The 13,510-nt window shown below is 40.1% G+C and overlaps 1 protein-coding gene across 6 annotated transcripts in view; it reads right to left on the bottom strand.

The window, feature by feature from the left end:
* The window catches only part of LOC129764389 (RING finger protein nhl-1), a 176,365-nt gene extending 163,147 nt beyond the window's left edge, over positions 1 to 13,218 (bottom strand). For 2 of the 6 annotated variants that reach the window (XM_055763416.1, XM_055763417.1), the window contains exons 1-2: positions 12,923 to 13,203; positions 12,244 to 12,459 (exon numbers count right to left, since the gene is read on the bottom strand). The gene's annotated coding sequence lies outside the window, so the exon portion shown is untranslated. Of the gene's footprint in view, positions 1 to 12,243; positions 12,460 to 12,922 lie in introns of all 6 variants that reach the window. The other 4 variants (XM_055763411.1, XM_055763410.1, XM_055763412.1 and 1 more) reach the window with 3 other exon arrangements.
* Positions 13,219 to 13,510: the final 292 nt, after the last annotated feature.

The following is a 13,510-nucleotide window of genomic DNA, read 5'->3' on the forward strand; positions in this document are numbered from 1 at the left end:
CATCCAATTCCCATATCGTTGGGGTTTTATATTAATGCTGGTCATTTAGAGCCGGGAATCAAAACAAGGTTATGGTCGTTTTCCGCTCTGCTGTTATTTTCACCTATTGCCCATATAATTGGACGTTATGCCATTTCTGGTCAATCGGGAGTAGATTCATGAAACATAGTCAGAATTATACTGTACATTCCACTGCCGAAGACGCCAAAAACAAGAATTTTGTGTGATGAATGGTCATTCTTCCCCATTAATCGATTTTACTCTCAACTGGTTAACGTTGAATTTTATGCTTTGATTTTCACCAATACGCAATGAAAAAAGGCGATTGTAAAATGAACTTCATGGCAAGCTGATGTTGATGTTCATTCCACTGGTGTTCATTGATAGTGTTGTTTCATATTTATCGAATCTCACTTGAGCAGCAGGTTATCAATACAAGATGGACTGAAATTCACTGTATTTGAATGTCGTGAACATGAATATTTTCGGCACTGCAATCAACGCTATTTATCTGCTCAATACCACACAAACGGTCAGTCACTTCCATGGTTACCAAATGTTCAACAAAAATGTTTTCTTTCTCTAACGTTTCGATGTATTCCAGAACAATATAAGAAATAATAAGAAAAAAAACCTCAAATTTTGACGTCTGTGCGACACTAGCAAATGAAGTCCGATTGAGGTGATATTTTGCTTAGGGTTGTTTTTCACGGGAATCAACATTTTTGAGAAAGTCCCGTTTGAAAATTATCAGTAAAATTACCGGCCGTTCTCATTGATTATTTGCCTCACAAATAAACGTCTCGAACGGGATCTGCTGCTGTGATCGGCCAAATCCGGTTAGCATGAGCACCTGACCGACGACTGTGGTTCAGAGGAGGCGAGGCGATGGCAAAGCTCTGTCAGCATTTATAAACATCCACCTGGAGAGAAGGGGGGCAGGCAGACAAGTGAGTGGGAGCAGCGATAGTTGCACACACACGGTGCTAAAATTAAACTAACTTCGTTTCACAGCCCGGTGGTGCAGAAAAACTGTTCCGATGGGCAAAGTACGCTCCGTTCAACTGCTGGCGATCGTCCCCACTCTGAAGCGGTTGTGCGAGGTGTGTAAAATTCCTTTCCCCCATGTCCATGCACCGACCTGGCCGTCCTTGTCAGGATGTGTGCAGGACTCCGATGGGTGCCCAGTTCAGCCGAGCAGGTTATAATAGGTTGTGTTTGTGGCTGGTAATGGTCAATGCAGAACTTGTTCTTGTTCAGTTTAATTTTCCGTGCAGCTTGCAAACGTAAACCTGTGGCGATCAGCCGGGCATTAGACACATATACACACCGTGTCCGCTGGCTGTGGGAAAGTTGTTATTCAATGTTTGTACCGAGTTTGAGCCGCGGTTTTGATATACACACCCACTCCCGGGAGTAAGGGATAACTCTGATGGAGTGTCACCCATAAACAATGGTATAACATTTCTGGATTATCTCAGGCTTGAAACGGAATGCTTGCGAAAGTTTTTCGTTTGCCACAGATGTATTTCGACAGCCGAAATAGTTTCGAAAAATGGCATGCATTTTTGCTCGGATGGAGTTGAACGACTTGTTTGCGGCTTTGAATTTCTAACCAACATGGTGACGATGCGCTGATTCTGCATAATAAAATAACACCTTATACTATGTCCTTTTCTCAATTTCGCTAGACTCGCGTTTATAATCCTGCCCGTAAAAAAATAAACTAGAACGAAGCCGATGGTTTAACCCCGAACTTGACGTGCTTATTTTTTTTTTCGCGTCTGTTGATGATTGACTTTTTCATTCACCCCCCAACGGTACCCGACGGTGTGCTACCTGCCCAGTAACCTACTTTAACCATACTTCAACCAAAGTCAGCATTGGGAACGGTGTAACTCACGGATATTTTTTTTTATTTCGAGAATCCACATAACGATTTTTTCATGACTATCGCTCCAAGGTTGTACGCGGCTTCATGTGCGTGCGGAAAAGAGTTCATGATGTTCATGTCGAGGGCGTCGTCAGCAGACGAGTGATTTTTCCTCCACACTTTTGCTCATATGTTTTTTTTTCCGGCGAGTTACCCATAAAACATTTTTGCTTCACCATCTCGGGGGTGTGTGAGTGATCGACTGATTTACTGACCGGGAAAATTTCTGTGCGCGCAAATTTACTTTTTTGTAGGGCGCGAGGCAGACGCCCCCGCATGTGGAACCCTTTTTTTTCTCTATTCCCTGCCGAGGGTCCGAAATGTTGTTGGTGTCATCTGAATGCCCATTTTTTTGTCGGTACCGCTTAGTGAAAAGGGTTTTTTGTGTAATGTTCATTTTTGTAGCAATGTGTTCAACAAAAACCTATCGATGGTGCCGAACACAAGTGAGCCAGTGTACAGGTTGACAAATTTTAAGTGTCACTAATCGCCCTATTCTGCATCGCGAGTGACGAAGATATCAAAGTCACTGGCTATACTCTGGAAGCTATCTTTCTTTGTTTCAACTTTCAAGCTTATTTTTCGTTCTAGACAACAGAAGAAGACGAGGCTACTTCCGTGTTATGTCAATTCTAATAACATCTAACTTCATTCGTCGTGCAAAATACTTCCCGCAGCGTACGATACCGAAAATACGTCGCATCATTTGCGTTAGCTCTGGGCGTTAGCAGAAATCGCAAACGGCTATCGAAAGTATGAAGCCTAATAAAGCATCAGGGATTCCTGCCGAGATACTTACAGCTGATCCAACCCTTTAAGCATAGTTGTTGCATCAATTTTTCAGCTATATGTTGGAGACCGTGAAACCCAAGAAAAGATCTCACCGAATGTGCAATTGTAATTGGCGCGGAATCATGTTACTGTGTATAACTCCCAAAGTATTCTGTAAAGTGAACAAGCCCGGTTCCTTGTCGGCCAATCATTAGGGGATCACATAGCTACACACCGGATCATACTAGAGCAAGTTCAATAGCTGGTAGCAAATTCTTCTACTATTATTTGTTCACATTGAAAGAGTGTTCGAACGACCCAATCATGAAAATATCTGTACAGTACTCAGGTAAACTGCCCATGTTTTCATAGGAGACGTAATCACCATTCTTCAATCGTAGTGTACCGTTTTTCCTCAGTGTAGATTCTGCGTACAAGGATCCCCCTAAGATTTTCAACATGATTCAAATCTGGAAAGCGAGCCGACCAGTCAAAAAAATTAAGTTTTTGGTCCTCAATCCATTACTTAGTTTCCTTGCTGATATGAATAATAGCATTGTTTTGCTGGGATGTGATTTTTTTGTGACGATATCCACGCAACAACGGTAGGAGAGAGGATTCCAGAATATGCATGTAATCCTTGAATGATGTGAAAGTTATCTTGAGCTTTCCAATTGCACAGAATCCCGCCCAAACCATGTATGAACCTCCACCAAAATTCCTGGTTCAAAAATAGGGGAAGTGGGGGCATAGTGGTCACCTTAAGGAATATGCCAATTTCCGGCGTCCACATACCGCTTCAGTTCGCGTTTTTCGAAGAATATTATAGTTCAACTCATTGTTGTTCAAGATAGCACACGGCTTTTAGTATAAAAAATCAAAATAGTACATTTTTTATCATTAGAAAACAAGGTGAAAAATCGAACTTTTTTTTTTGCTTGAAGGTAAAGTGGTCACTCTTACATATCAAGCTAAATGGGATTGAATTATGCGTTTTATTCGTCCAAATTTGTTCAAATCGTATTTGATATAGCAGGTACATGTATGAAATATGCTTGGCCTATTCACCTACAGTCCCAATTTAAATTTTCTCATGCATTCAAAAATGTAGTAAGAAACACATAACGTTCCGCATAATGAGGCTTGGTTTAGTTGGAGTGGTATATTTTCCTAGGGTCAAAGTCACAAAAGGAACCTCTTCAAGAGCAGAATGCGATGAGGTATATCAGCTTTAGTAAAAAAAAGTCACAAGAGGGTTGTGTCCGAGATACGACCGCATTCAACGTAGGATTCCGTTGGGCTATCTGTTGATTTTGGATAAGTTTGAAGAGTTACATCGTTAAACTCTTTGTTAATGATTTGGTAGCCCTGAAAAGGGCCGTTTTGTTTAGTTGTTGAGTATTGTTTGTTCACTCCACTAGTGATTACCGAGTGAAGATGACAGAAGGATGGTAGACAGTCGTTGGATGGTGCGTATCAGATAGAATATACCGAAGTGGAACAAGATATGATGAAAACCACCCTCTGTGATCCAAGACGAGATACCTCCTGAGTTATGTACGGATGAAATAGAGAAAAAAAACTCACCAATGAGATAATTACCAATACCGAACACAATTATCAATTTTTCTCATCAGTAAAAACATGTTACTTTGATATAGAGAAAACATATTTGAAATGGAAAAGATAAATTTATTTTACAATTTTTACTTTCTGTGTATATTCAACCCAATACGGATTTTAATTGGACTAACAACAACTAATACTAAATGTAGAGCATACAGGAAATCACCTTTTTCTAATGTTTGTTCCCTTTTCCAATTTTTCTCGCCGCATAAACTTTCTTTGGGTGAAAATGAACACAACATAACAGACAACTTTAATCAAACGACCGGTTCTTGAGCGGGAACACACCTTGGTTTTTAATGATCATTGGAATGAATCGTTTCATATTTAATGTCATTTTTAACACAACTGTTACCATATACAATTTTGCACTTACACTTGGTCGGTGTTAAATTAAGCAAAATTAAAAATTTCGAGTTATTGATTGTATTTAACTAAGTATTACGTAAGCTGCATACCACACTTATCAGATTTGGAGAATCTCGCGTAGAGCAGGAATAACGTATCGTAATTGTTTTGAACGCTCACTGAAAGCCCCTTATAGCGCCAAACTTCAAGCTCGTTTTTCTCGAAATCAGAAAAATCTCACATGGTCCGGTCTGACTTAACACCGACCACTTGTGCTAAATTTTTCACAATACACGATCGGTCATTGATATGAAATTTCACGAAGCAACCAACATTAATGTTCCAAATTTAAATTTTATTTCCTAGAATTAATCGTATCACTCACCTTACTGGCAATATAAATGTCCCCGACTTGCATATATTTGCAATGCCGATTTCCCCCAGCCAGCTTGGTTTTGATGTCTCTGATAGGGACCCGCCGCATGTGTCGTCAATTTCGACCAATCAGAAGTGGGTATTTCCGTTAGGATAGGGGTTGAGGGTTTTCAATTGTTCGATAGTTAGTTTCATGACATATATTATTTTCTTCAATATAAAAAATTGTTATGAAGTACCGAAAACGATTGACGCAAAAATTTCATCAATACATCATAAAATGACTGAGCAATAAGCGTTTGAAATTGGACAATTTTCACAATGTGCTCGATTTTCGATTTTCAATTTGTACCCCAATATGTTCCCGAAAGACGTAATCCTACGTCAAAACATTGTAAGTCGTTATTCACCTATGACCAGTTTGCCCCCAAATATCAAAGTGAGTGCTATTCTAATTAATCGCTGAGATTAAATAAAATATCTGTTCAGCTCTCCTAGAATATGTGAACAATCGTCCAAACTGATGATTTGTCCAACATATCAGATTGAATAAACTAAATTTCAAAATTCCTTAGATACCATGCGGACAGAACTATGGCCGAATGGCTATCGAGAGAGCAATTTCTTTTTTTATTTATATTTCGACAGAGCTGTCGCACTACTGAAGTACAGAGTGACTCAAAAGTCATTAAATGCTTCAAACATAAGGTGATTATCAATACAGCATCTATAGTCAATAGTTTTAGTACTAAACAAGCAGCTGACCACTTTGCCCCCCATGACCAATTTGCCCCCACTACCCCTACTGTTCCTTCTTCCGTAAATTACGCCAGTACACGTTGAAACCATCAGGACCGTCCTAATTGAACTTTTTTCGTCAGTGAAGATAACCTATACATTGAGGAACTTTTCGTTATGGTGTATAGCAAAATGTATTCTTTCGGTAACATTCTTTGTCACAACATACCATGTCCCACTGTCCATTCACGTAAGCTTTGGCAAAACCCAGACGCGTTTCGATGTGAGATGGTGTAAGATGAGTAGCTTTAACGTTTTAAACCCTCTTTATGTGAGTATTTTTTACCAAAACTTGACGAATTGTCACCCGAGTAACATTTAAATTGAAATATTGCTTTATTTGCATAAGAGATTTCGAGGTATTCGAGGCTGTTCTAGCTATTTCCCGCTTATCCCGGTCAGAGAGTTTCGATTTACGTGGGGCTCTCTCCTTCTCACCATATCCTTGAGAATTCGTCAAATAATTGAGCACTACTTAATGGGATCGTCCAATCCGACGAGAAATTTTCTCTGATACCAACATTTTCTTGGTGAAATGCATCGATTTGTCTTTCGTTTTTCTCCGTGAGGACTTTTCCCTTCGGCATTTTCCAGATTTAATTGATCAAAACAACTAAAACAACGAAAAACGTAACTGGTCTTATAGAAACTTGACAGTTGGAAATACGAAAACATTCGTTTACGCTCAGTGCTTGCACACACACCCATATGAAAATCATTCAGTGTATGGTAGTCACAAATACCAATACACTAGAAAATATTAGGCTGTCAAAAAAGTCTTGCGGTATTTTTTTTAAATTTTCATTTGTTCATAAAATTAGTTACAATCATCTGTTTTAAGTCAAATATGCGCCGTTTTGTTCGATGACTTGTTCCCAACGAGATGCCAACTTCATAATACCCCTGTTATAGAAGCTCGCTTCCTTATTGGCAAAAAACTCGGATAGCCAATTTTCACAGGCCTCTTTTGTGGCTAACTTCTGACTACCTAGCTCGTTCGCCATGGACAAAAACAGGTGGTAGTCACTTGGTGCAAGGTCCGGACTATACGGCGGATGCAAAAGAACCTCCCATCCGAGCTCCCGGAGCTTCTGGCGCGTCACCAAAGAAGTGTGTGGCCTGGCGTTGTCCTGATGGAAGACAATGCGGCCTCTGTTTATCAAAGATGGCCTCTTCTTCATGAGTGCTACCTTCAAGCGGTCCAGTTGTTGGCAGTACAGGTCCGAATTGAGCGTTTGGCCATAGGGAAGCAGCTCATAATAGATTATTCCTTGACAATCCCACCAAACACACAGCAGAACCTTCCTGGCCGTTAATGAGGGCTTGGCCACCGTCTGAGCCGCTTCAGCGGGCTTCGACCACGACCGTTTGCGCTTCACGTTGTCGTAAGTGACCCACTTTTCATCGCCAGTCACCATCCGCTTCAGAAACGGGTCGATTTTGTTGCGATTCAGCAGCGATTCACATGCGTCGATACGGTCAAAGATGTTTTTTTTGCGTCAACGTGTGTGGCACCCATACATCGAGCTTCTTTGTGAATCCAAGCTTCTTCAAATGGTTAATAACGGTTTGATGACATATCCCCAGCTCTTGTCCGATGCTACGGCTGCTACTACGCCGGTCTTTCTCGGCTAATTCAGCGATTTTGTCGCAATTTTCGACGACAGGCCTTCCGGAGCGTGGCGCATCTTCGACGACCTCTACACCAGAACGAAAACGTTGAAACCATCGTTGTGCGGTGGAAATGTAAACTGTATCGGGTACATAAACTGCACAAATTTTATTGGCAGCTTGAGTTGCATTTTTGCCTTTGTCATAGTAGTACTGTAAAATATGTCGGATTTTCTCTTTATTTTGTTCCATATTTGCGACACTATAACTCACGAACGACTTAACCAAACAAAACACTGTCAAGGACTATATTATAGCGCGCAAAAATATCTTTCCAACAAGCTATAGTATGACTCGATACAATGAATACAACTAGAACTTTTTTTTATTATACTGCCCATTTCCATTTTAGAGTGGTCCGAAAAATCGGTTTTCCCCTTTTTTCGAAATTTTGTTGTTTCAATCATAACTTTTGAACGACTCAATCGATTCAGATGATCGACATATCAACAGTCTGTTTTGGAAAAATAACACACTTAATAATATAATTTGATTATCAAATATAATATAATAAAGCTAAATGGCTTTAATTTGATATGTCGATCATCCGAATCGGTTGAGTAAATCAAAAGTTATGATTTTTTTATAAAATTCATTTTTGGAAAAAACGAGGAAAAGTTATTTTTTCGGAGCACCCTAAAATAGAAATGGGTACCCTAATAGAAAAATATAAAAATACGGGTCTAATATTATGCAGTAAGGAAACAAACTACCACTTTTCACGAAAATCTAAGAACCACTGTATCGGTTTGGCATGGAATATAGAAGTCAAAGACATAGTCATATGTCAAAAAAATCTTCTGCTGTATTTTTATTGTTCCATTCAGTTGCGAGATACAGGGTGTTAACAATGGAGGTCAATAAAGAGAAAAATCGGTACATTTTATACTTTTTTTCTCTTATAAATGTGAAAATGCAAGCCAGGCCGCTGAAATTGTAAATGGTGTTTATGGTGCCGATACTGCAATAATAAAATACGTGCAGATTAGTTAATTTTTAAATTTTATGAAATTTTCTTTCAATCTAAAAAAAATTGTTTTTATTTTTTTCAAAAAAAATTTTTTTTTGTGCAATTTTATTATTAAGATCTCTACTGTCAACAAATGGACCGATTGAAGCTAGCGATTGATCAGAAACGTCCAGAATTGCCCAACAGAAGAGGTGTTTTGTTCCATCAGGACAACGCAAGGCCACACAATTCCGAGAGCCTGATTGGGATGTTTGGATGCATCCACCATATAGTCTGGACCTGGCATCAAACGATTACCACCTTTTTTCGCGTTGCACAATTTCCAGAGTGTTAAGAAATTGGAATCAAGAGAAGATTTTAAAAATCTATTGCTAGTGTTTTTCGCCAATAAGGGCCAAGACCTGTATGATAGAGACATTATGAAGCTATAATTAGAATTAAAACAATTTAACAACAAAACGGTGCATATTTTACCCAAATCGGACGTTCCGAAGCATATGAAAAATAGTTTTGAATTTCACCCAAAAATAATGGATTACTTACATCCTAATATATTCAGAAAATTGGGGAGAGTGCTCCTATTCCGAGAATTTGATTGTTCGGAATTTGTATAGTAATTTCATAGGTTACTGTTAAGGTTAGGTTAAGTAGGTTTTTTTTAAATAATTTAAAAAATAATGTCCAACATTCAATTTTAAAAGAAATCAAATAAAACGTGCATAGTGCTTGATGCATATTTTTTATCCGGCCTTTAAATGCAAAGCATAAGCTGTTTACTTAACTTGTAAGAAATTTGTATAAAACAAAAATCAAATGCAATCTATATCTATAAAAATTGATTTCTGTCTATCTGTCTGTCTGATTCTAGGGGTCTTTGGGGTCGAGGAAGGTTCTTATGATAGTTCGAGACCCCTCCCCCTCTCTTTGGGGAGGAGGCTGGCGGTCGTACAAATGAAGCATAAATGTCTTCATAACTCAGGAACTATCAAGCAAATGGAATCAAAATTGGTATATAGAGGTTTAAGGGATAGATAAACGTTTCTATGGTTCTATGGTTTCTATGGACACTCCTCCTCCTCTCTGAGGGAAGGCTGCCATACAAATGAAACACAAACTTCTGCATAACTCGAGAACGTATCAAGCAAATGGAACCAAACTTGGAATGTGGAGGTTTCAGGAGGCAAGAAACGTTTCTAAGGTGGTTTGACACTCCTTTCCCTCTTTAGAAGTGGTGGGGGGGATGTTGAATAACTCGAGAACTAATCAAGCAAATGGAATATGAGACTTTTTGGATATGAGAAATGTTTCTATGATGGTATGACACCCCTCTCTCCTCTGGAATGGAGAGGGGGCCCCATAAAAATAATACACATATTTCCACCAAACATATTCCGACATAACGATTGAAAATTTTTCGAAAAATCTGATGGAAAATTTGGAAAATTCGGAAAATTCAATTCGCCTATGTTCTACAATTACATAGTGATAAGCTTTGTTAGTCCATCCGATGTTTGCGCTAACGAAATTGATCTTTGTTCGAAAGTGGAAATTGATTTTAATGTGATAAAATGCACTGTCATATCTTCTTCTATCTATATAAATATAAATAGATCGCCGAATGTATTGATAAGAGCAAAACTCGAGAAATTAATTGTACGATTTAGGGATGTCTTTATTCTATCATATTTTCTGTATAAAACATTTATTCCATGTAACGGAGAAACATGTTTTTTGCAAGTGGTTAAATATCTTGAACCAGAATTGTGTCTGAGAATAATTTGATATTATAATGACGAGTTTTGGTAGAATTACTAGGAATTTTATAGGTAATTTTGAAAGGTAGCGTAGAAGATCAATCAATGAACAGTTTTGCGATTGGGCCCACGAACGTGCGCTTAGTAAGAATACGTAAATGTGATAGCGAAAAATAAATTTTGGGCGAGACGAAGTTTGCCGGGTCAGCTAGTAATTATATATTTATGTAAAAATAAACGTTCATAATCTACCGAAGGAGCTGCTATATCACTTCCCCTTCAAGCGTAGCTAAATGCAGTAACTCCTCAAAAGCCCGAATCGCATTCCGATTCCCCTGGTCCTTCAGCGTCTTTCATGTTATCGGTGAAGAATATGATTCAACAAGTCATGCAATCAATCATGAGCACATTAGCATCGAGTGACTTTCGTGACCTAGGTGTCCTAGGGGCATCGCGGTTTAAAATGAACATACGTTGAGCTAAGAACCACAAAGTTGAGAAGGCAAATATCCAAATTTCGAAGGCATGGCCACTGAACAAAAAATCGGCTCCGACAGCAGAAATGGCACAAATGAGCCACACCGAGAGTATCTCTCGAGGGCAAGCGAAGCGACAAATGATTGCGAATACATACTTCAGCATCATGACCGGCTTCAATAGTGCAAAAAAAAAACTGCGGAGCAAAAAACTGACGTAGAAGATCTCCGTGAAGATGACGACGGGAAGCAACAGACAGCAGCACCCAGTTCTGAGACCACCCATTTCCAACGAGACGGTTTTGTTGATGTCCAACGACAATTTATTCGCACTTTGTGCGGAATCGTGCGGATAAGGCATGGATGGGCTTTGATTGCATACAAAATGGGTCCCATTCAGGCAAGTCGATTTGAGAGAGTGAGTGGGTGAGTGGAAAGAAGTGGCGACGAATGGCTAACAAGCGAGTTGTTCGTTCGTAGTTTATTAGATTTGCGCTGTTTACCTACCAGTGGGTGAATGAAGTTTATTACGAGTGGCATATAAAAGGAGCTGAGGAACTCTCAAGATGATGCCTATCGATGTCCAAGTAGAATGACTTCTGGAGATATTATCCCCTTATGTTCGCTATCATACTTGTGCGACTTTCTTATTATAATCAAATATGTTCCAAACGTAGATTTTGATGAGATGTATGTTATGATAAAAATGGTTTGGCAGTATATTTGTAGGCTCGGTTTATTTATGACGAACGAACGAAAAAGTAGATCCAGTTCCATGAAAACTACTTTAATTGAAAAAAAAAAAACTAATGCGTCTGTGTTGAGGAGAGAGTTCAGGCTCTAGATGTGATTTTTTTTATTTTTGCACAATTTTTTTATTTTTGCACAATTTTTCACCATGATTTATCTCGGACTTACTCAACATAAATTTGAAACAAAAATGACCAAACATCAATGGTTGGAGTACCAACAACCAAACTCTTTTCGATTTAGCTTGTATTGCTTTTATGTTGTGTATCTTGTCAATATTATTGATGTCGCTGTTATGTAACAGGTCGCAAGTGTCACCAACAGCGAATGTTTTCTTTTCGTTTTCCCACAAGAAAGTAAAAATGTTTGTCTGGCGAACTTTGCGAACACTTGTTCTCGAGAAAATCCGTCTCGTTATGAAGTAATTTCTGAACTAGAAACATTTTACTTCTCGTGAGACAGACTTCAGTGGAATTATAGATTTTAGTTGAACCAACAGCAACAGGGGAATTACATTTTGAGCTCAACATCGATACAGTCGGAGTTTATTTCTAGTGCAATTGCAATATCTTCAGTGCAATTGTGGCAACCTTGGGGCACTAAATGCGCTTGTGGTGATTTTCCTTTCCATCCATCAACAATCACTCGAAAACAAAAACCCCAGGCAGACAATTATTCCCATCCAGTGAAAAACCCAACCCCCACCGGGAAGGGGGATATGAAATAGAAGCCTTCAGCATAAAAAGTATCCCACACTAGTGTCTCACTTACTTTTTCCTCGATTCGTGTCCTCTCGTTGGAACCACATCCAGCATCAGAGTCAGAGTGGAGAATCTTCAAAGGACACACAGTCGACGATTTTCACGTTCCGCTTGCGTTCTCTCGTCTGAGCGCTGCGGTTTTGGCTTGCTAGTTCCACTATCCTTCTTCGTTTTCCCCCTCTTCCACCGCTCTACTAAAAACTGTGTTCCCGGGAAACGTTTCTCGCTGGCAAAAGGATAAAAGCTCGCACTTTAAAGAGTGATTTCCACAGTAGCTAGGCAAAGTGCAGCCTGCAGTGATTTTCTTCAAGAGACTAACAGGGCTCTAGCTTTGAAGCACTCTCCGCTTGAAACAAGTGTTTTTTGGAGTTTCTCTTCCCCAAGCGATACCTGCTCCGGCGTTCCTCAACATCGTTGACAATGCATCAAAGTGGTTTTCGGAGTGTTTAGTTCACACGGATCGGACGGAGGAGAGAGGAATCGCGGCGTGAAGAGAAAATCCGAAAACCCACTTTTTTCCTTCTTTTTCCCGGGGTGTCACTTTGCGCAGCTACCAAACCGCGCACCCGCACCGTTCACACCACTACACATCAACGCGGGAGCACACTTGCGCAACCGACCGTGAGAAATTTTCACACCCAAATGGGAACTTCTTTTCCACGGTTTCGTCACCAGGCGGACACACTCACCCACTTCCTGTTAAAACTGATTAATCGAACAGCGAGAAACGGTTCAGGAAGCGCGCGCACGGGGTCAATGCTCACGCACACACACACACACACCCTCACATACGCCACAAACTCCTGGAGCGAAAATCACCGGACCACGTGTTCCGCGCAAAGGTCAAACCTTCTGCTTCGCTGGCCACTGGCCGTTGGCTTTTCTTCGCTTCTAACGCGGTGCACACGCGAGCGTTTGAACAGGTCTCAATCTTCTGGGGACAAGCGGGCCCGAAGGCCAGTGGTCGACTAACGAGCACCAGGACCACCGGGACGGGATTTGATTTTTGGCCCATCTCGTGGCCCATTCGTTCGTGATCGGCCCTCGTTGATTTTTTTTCTTCTGCGGCTGCGGTGGCGACGGCGCAGCAGGTGATGATGCGTTGTCCCCTAAGCCGCTAGCGGTGCGCGCGTGCGACACTCACTTCCCAACGGCGTTGGCCGCGCGGTGAGCACGATTCTGAACTAAATGAGAAAATTACTCTCATTCTTATTTTTCTCGTAGTCTTGATATTGTTTGAATAACTAAAAGTGAATAAAAAAATTAAGTTTAATAAT

The sequence above is a fragment of the Toxorhynchites rutilus genome, chromosome 2 (genome assembly GCF_029784135.1).
Source record: "Toxorhynchites rutilus septentrionalis strain SRP chromosome 2, ASM2978413v1, whole genome shotgun sequence".
Lineage (NCBI taxonomy): Eukaryota > Metazoa > Arthropoda > Insecta > Diptera > Culicidae > Toxorhynchites > Toxorhynchites rutilus.